Source organism: Halictus rubicundus, chromosome 16, assembly GCF_050948215.1.
Source record: "Halictus rubicundus isolate RS-2024b chromosome 16, iyHalRubi1_principal, whole genome shotgun sequence".
NCBI classification, from domain to species: Eukaryota; Metazoa; Arthropoda; class Insecta; order Hymenoptera; family Halictidae; genus Halictus; species Halictus rubicundus.
The window spans coordinates 4,307,072-4,314,220 of record NC_135164.1 but is presented as its reverse complement, the minus strand read 5'-3'; the positions used below and the strand labels follow the sequence as shown (position 1 = coordinate 4,314,220).

The following is a 7,149-nucleotide window of genomic DNA, read 5'->3' as shown; positions in this document are numbered from 1 at the left end:
TATAGAAGACATGAAATATTTTATTCTTTTATTTATTTAAGAAAAACCTTAAGTGTCCGGTACTAGGGGAACTCCCCCTACGTGAAAAAGCTTTCTACTAATCTTTCCGGTTGTGCTCAATATTTTTGTTTATGAAACGGGGGAAGGTTGGACGGATCGAGGTGATCGTTTCGGCCCAGTCCGAACGGCGCTTCTTCGAGGAGGACAACCTCGGACGATTCGTATTTAGGCTGGCCGGTGCTAAATTTAAATCAGTCCGTGGCAGGGCCACCGAACGCGAAGCTTCGCCGTGAGAGCTTCGCAATCGATTCGGATTCGGATTCGGTTTCCGCCGGCGTCCCCGTGGTTCTAGAAGATTCTTCCGAAATCCGATCTCGCGCGCGCTCTATTTTTCCAGTTTTCACGTCGTGTCGGCCCCGAGACAGTCGAAAATGCTGGGATAAGGGAGCCGCGCGGCTGCCCGCCAACCAATCGTTATCTGTAACAAGGTGAGCTTTCGAATCGTGTAACAGCGAAGTGCGGCGTTTCATCTAAGAGAAAACTACAATAAAACGGACGTTTCTTGGCTCTCCTATTGCCAGTTCAAAATCCCGTCAACGGTTCTTAGCGACTAGCACAAGAAGATACTCGCATCGTACTGCAGGTTCCTTGTTACGTTCTATTTATTTATCTGTGAAATTTAAATCTCCGCAATTAACCCTTGTACGACGGACGCTTTGGAAGTAGAAAAAGAACGATGGTAAATATGGTAAATATTAATGAAAAACTGACTGACGGATACTGATACAGATACAGAACACGCATACCGTAATTCGATACATATCCTAGCCAAAACAAGCCAATGTTAGAATCATACTAATTTGCAGAACATTCGAAACTGGGTTGCTAAATGGTTAGAATTTAGTATGAGCGTTTATAATTCTAGGTTAGTGGATTCCATTTTTCTGTATTAGGAAATTTGCTGACCTTTGCACTGTCCCTTACATAATTTCATATTCATTTTATACCAATTCAATTATTGTTCCACTTCGAGGTTAGATTTTCCTGTCCAGAATTCGATTAAAAATCAATTTATGATCGTCTCGTGATTAGATGCGACGCGAGTTAATAATATTATAGTAAATGACAACGCGTTCGTTACCGGGGCTCGTTTGTGCGCAACGCAACGCGTTTGTTGGAAACGCAACGTATCCTCTTCTGAAATACGAACAATAATATCGTCACAGAGAAATAATAAATTCCCCCGATATCGTGCTACGCGATATAATTTCGAATAACGATATGCGGACAATCAATTGGATTTTCTTCATGCGAAATACAAAATCGTGGCTGTCACGCGTGTGCGAACGTTTTAATAATATTATAAAAATGTTCTGTCCGGTTCAAATACGCGCTCGTTTGGACCATATGATTTTCGTGTTAACATGTTTTTCGTACGTACAATACTGCCGAAAATAACGGTGCATTTACACTTAAGCTGATCGTAGAATCGTTATCGACGAACAAAATATAAAAACCGTTTCACGATAGACGGTTTCGCTAAATTCCCAGTTTGAAGTAGCGTCGAGCAGCGACGAAATTGTATCGAACTGCGAGTATAGAGAGCTGGATTTTACCGAAAAAAAAAAAAATAGTAAAATAGTAATTTTCGCTACGCGCAAAATTTACTATCCTAAAACACAACGCGCCGCGACGGTAGCGATTCCCGTTATCGAGCGAAATGTTGGCTTTCGGAGTTGATGGATCAGTTTAAATTAATAACAACGTTTGCGGTGATTGCGAATCTCGAAATCGTTTCCACGTAGCTATTAATGCTTGACCCGACAATATTATATGGCATTCGGTCGCGAGCATTAGCACCGCCGCGAATTCGCGTTTGTTCGCGCCGAATCTATCAAATCTCGCGTTCATCAACGTTTCCATTCAGAAGTGCTCTTGAATCGTTTTTTTTTTTTCTTGTTCGTTGCACGGATTTCTACGAGTTTCCAAAAGCTCTGGAAACGCGTGCAACAATTGAAGAAAAAGAAGAGAAGGAAATTCTTGTTTTTGGGAACAACGAAATACTGAACTGTTGAAAAAACCGGCGAGGTTGATCGAAAGGCGGATGGATACCGCGCGTGACGTTGACTTTGCGTTTTTCCGCCAGTCGATACTGGTCGTCACTATTTCTACAACAATTCTGCGTTTTAACAACCACGATCCGCGAGGTGTGCTGGGAATTATTCGAGTATCGTGTGTACACGTGTCACGCGTGCTCGCCCGGCATGGTGTTTACGACTGTTCCGTCGGCATAGTCATTTGTATCGCGATTAACACTAACCGTGCCACCGGTTTCACGTTTTTCATATCGCATAGACGCGCCCGGTAGAAATTATTAAATGAATTTATTCGCTCAAGCATTGTTATGAAAATTGTGAAAACTGGCAATTTAAAAATGTCGACGTTAATCCTCTTTTTCCAAAAATAGAACTAAATTACGTTAACGTGTCACAGATGAATATGTTACAATTAATAAAATATTGCAGTTTTGAAAACTGCTATTACAGTAACGGTCAGGTGCAAATTAATATTTTTCGTTTACTACGTTCCGGGTAATTCTTTCTGCAATTGCGCGGAAACTCTAAAATTGGTAGACAACATGTTCAGATAACAAAGAAAAATGTTTTAGGTAAAGTTTCCAAAAGTGTTTATCTTCGAACGTATCCACCAAACAAGGTTATTTATATACAGGTATTATTTTTCGTTACCACCGAGCGCTAGGATAAATAAATTTCATGTCGACTACGAAATCTCTACGTCACGGTTAGTACACGCGGAAAATAAAAACTGTGTTCGCGTCGCGTGAAAAATAGTAATATTAATAACCATTTTCTTTTTTGACTTCGCAAATATCGGTTACACTGCACGGCAAGAGAACTATAAAAGAAGAAGCGCAAGCACAAATAATAGCGAATAACAGAATACAAGTAGAGTGTAGAGCACCAGACTGGAAAAACGCAACACAATTGCTCTTTGAAACAGAAACCAAAAAACAAAAAACACAACCTCTGTCGATTTCAACGCAGTTTTGAATTTACACCAACAACGACGTCAATTACGCATCATTTTCACAGCTGTGCAATTCGAAACGTTAATTAAAACGCAGGGGAAGGGTTGTAATTATAGGGCTGCAGGTTCTTGAAAGTTTTGCAGGAAAATTACTGCGACTCCTGAACTGTTATTAGAAATTTGGTAGCACTTTTTCGAAAACTCGCGAAACAGCTCGTAGCAAAATAATTATGCATGCTGATTTCATCTGCCCAGAATAAATTTCTCTATTGTCTCCAGTTTTATTTCCATTCCGAAACGAGCGTCGTTTTGAAAACTAGCGCATTGTACACAGCATATACTGCCTTTACGTAAAATCTGAGTTCAATCGAGCACACAGCCGTACGCAAATTGGTACAAGCACGTACTGCAAAACAAGTTTTTTGAACGTAACGCGAACACTATAGAAAAACACAAAGGCTTTCGTGTTCGCTGTGGGGAAACCGATTCGCCGTGAATCGCCACGTCATCAATCACATCCGCGTCGGAACTTGCGAATCGTATTACATTGCACGGTACATTACGTCGGTGCATAACCGACCTAACGTTTCGCTCGGCGTACATGTGATGCGTGCAGACAACGCTTAATCATGCTTTCTCGAGCATTGTTTGCCGGGTCGAACCGATGCTCCTCGACTCATGGGTGTCTTCTCTAAAGCGTCATGTTGTACACTGTCTTTCGAAATTTGAAAATTTTGCATATTTATTTTCCAAAAATACTTCAAAAATTGTAGGAGTTATAAATTCCTCGAAGAGAGGCACACTATTGGCCTCAAATAAAAGTCATGGCATGACCAAAAGACATAAATTATTATTTAACGAAATGGCGGAATTTCGAGCTTCGAATTCAAACAAATCCTTTCAAGATCGATCTTTCTAGATCGCATGACCCCCTCGTGCGAGATCAGGAACGCCGGAAACCGGAAACAGTATTCGGCGAATTAACTCCCACTATCATCGAGCCACGAGCTTTCACGGGAACGGTTAAATTTTTCCGCGTGATAGAGACTGGGATCCGCTTGTGTTTCCGCCCGGCTCGCTAATTATTTTCAATTCCGTAGCCGTTGAAAACTAGTTTCGTACGTGGCACGCGCACATTGCGCCCGGGCTAATTGGGTAAACATTCCCTTCCTCGTTTCCTTGTTCTCGTCTGCGCTGACATCGCTAATTCCAATTTCCGCGGGCGCAACAATTTACTCGCCATAACCACGATAAACAGTAAGAAACGCGGCCAGAAATTCGCCGGTGCTCTCTCGCCGAGCAACCGGCGGCGCCCGACGTCGTCGCACAATGGTCGATGATTCTCCTCGAAAATTAGACGAAAATCGATGCTGCTGTTACGTTGCCGCAGCGCGTAAGACGATTTTTCCGAGGCTGTCGAATAAATCGTGCCGACTTCGAAACGGAACTTCTGTAAAATTCGCTCAAACGATTGGGGAAATATTTACAGAGTCGCTCATAGCCAGTTGCAATAATCTTGAGCAATTATACATTTTATACATTTTGGCCACTTAAAGATTACTTTTTCTTGTAGAAAAATTCAATATAATTATCTCGGACAAGTCGGATATTGTATATCAAATCGTGCATAAGTTTTTAATTTGACCCGTTTCCTATTTTTAAAAATAGTTGTTTACGCCCAATAGTTGTATTTTTTCTCGTCTTTTTGGGAAACATTTACCACAATGCAGCGTGCAGCGTTGCACGGTTTCTACTCGAGGCGAGCTTCTTTCAGAAGCAACTTGAGCCCGCGCACACGTTCCGGCGTTCTAGGACCGTTATTTTTCCCCAATTTTTGCCGCAACGAGGAATCATGATATTCATAATCTGGCCGGGTCCAACCCCATCCTATACCCGCTTTCACGAGAGCGGCGATGGCGGACTTGAAATTCCATGGAGCCTCCGGTTCGTCCGACGGACTCGCACCGATATTCAATTTCTGTACGAGCCGCGAGTGGTTAGAGTGCCGTTTTCCTCGAATCGAGACCAATGGCCGGCACGTAAGCGAGCTTCCTTCTCGTGTTTGAATCGAATCCAATCCGACTCGAGAATTTCCTTGTATGCGTGCTTGTCCATGAGAAAGATGGAGAGAGAGAGAGAGGAGAGCAAGAGAGAGAGAGAGAGAGGACTGGGCCAGAACGGCGTAGAAAGAGTCAAGTTTATGTTCTTGCGCGCATCGGCCACCTGTTTTTAACTGAGAATTCCTACAACCTATATTTCCTTCACTTCGAGGTTTCTCCCTCATTTTTAGCCACTTACGCTTGGGTTAACGTATGTAGAGTGTCGGCCGTTGACTGTCACAAACGTTGACACAACGTACAATGCGGTGCAACGTGTTGGGTCACCAGAGGGAACGTACTATTTACGATTACTGTGCACATCTTGCCATGCTAACTTTATTATCAAATACGGTAAGAGACCAAACTACCGTGGGGGTACCAATTACTGTGCCTATATTAATTATGTTTAAAGCGTAACGAGTATTAAAAAAGGGATATTACAAATAAGTATAATTAAAATAAACACAGTGATCGGTACAAATATTAAAAAATCAAGATCAAGGTGTGCCAATAAACGTATTTCATGCTCGTTTTTACCATTGATTCATGCAGATCGGATAATTGGAATTTAAATGAATCTTTCGTTGCTATATGAATAATCCAATGTCCAAATGTGCTAATGAAATTCAACACGTTAATTATATTGTTCGGCAATATGCTAGCGGCAACATTTCTCGCTTCCATTCAGTTACTATTAAGTATGGAAATGTTAATCGCTGTACCGGAAATTTGTAACGCGATTTAACCTTGTAGTGACGACCGAACAAGTTGCACCTGATCGCAAAGTGCCGAGCCAAATTGATGTAATTTCGATAAAGTCAGAGGGAAAAAAACGATAAAAACCTTAATCAAATCGTGTAGCCACCGTATATTTATTTACTTATTCAGACATATTTTACAAAAATAATAGTAGGGAATATTTCGATAAATGCGGCCTTAAATTAAAAAAAATTTCAGAAAATCCGTTTCTTTATCGACCCAGGTATAAATCTCAAAGTTGCACTTTTCTTAATTTAAATTATGTACTGTGCGTCCATGAGGTGATGACAGGGGAATCTGCGAGACCCCACTCTTACGCTTAGGCTCTCGCGGGAAATAGGGGCCCCCGAAACGCCTAATTCCTCTACCATCCTCTCCTTCGTGCAGCGCACACCAATCGTCGCGTTCGCTGGTGTCACGTGTCTTCGTAGCGCGAAATAAGGATATCACGTGGTACCTACAAGTTACATAAAAATATGGACGCGTCCGCAATAGCACGAGTAGGGGAGTCAATGCTTTCGCGGCAGATGTAACAATATTTTTATCGTTGGACGAGTGTATGAAATGCACAATGCCACTTTCGCCGACGTTAATAATGTGAGAAATAAAAAAGCGCGGGGCCACATTGCAGCTTTTATACGAGTTCTTCATAAATGCGTGTCGGTTTTAACTGACGCGACGCGACGCCGTCATTTTCTCTATGGAACTCGAATTTGTATTCTTTTCCGTCGGAATTCTTTGACGGCGCTGTTCGCGACATTTTTCCTCGGGCGTGTGCGATGCCAGATTCAGACGCTGTTGCTTGAATGTTTGGCGAACCTTCCAGCTATTCGCTGTGCAACCAATACTCGACATTACCCATTGTTTCTGAAACGAGCGGCTCGCGTGAACAATGCTGTCTGGCCATAAGGTGCGGAATTTACGATATCAAAAGTTGTAAAGCAACTTCGGCACTATGATGGTCGTCCGTGTCGGGGAAACCTTTTGTCTTCTTCACGCCTCGTTGCCACGTATCTTCCTCTCCGCTATTTTCAGAAATCACTTGTTAAACCGATACAAATTGTCTTCAATTGTCTTCCATAATGATTTGTAACTGCTGCTATAAATCTTTGTCTATATCGAAAATCTCCACGTACGTGTGTGTGCGTGCGAGTATACTTAGCCAATAAGTTTCTAGTCTTCAAATAAGTTTAAGTCTTCAAGAAAATCGTACGGTAAGGCGTTAATCGCGTAAATCATTTTT

General features: G+C 42.0%; 1 protein-coding gene across 1 annotated transcript in view; it reads left to right on the top strand.

Annotated features, from left to right (window-relative positions):
• Positions 1 to 216: 216 nt before the first annotated feature.
• Positions 217 to 7,149, top strand: part of LOC143362066 (glutamate receptor ionotropic, kainate 2) — a 72,107-nt gene continuing 65,174 nt past the window's right edge. Inside the window, exon 1 of the mRNA XM_076801899.1 lies at positions 217 to 488. The gene's annotated coding sequence lies outside the window, so the exon portion shown is untranslated. The remainder of the gene's footprint in view (positions 489 to 7,149) is intronic.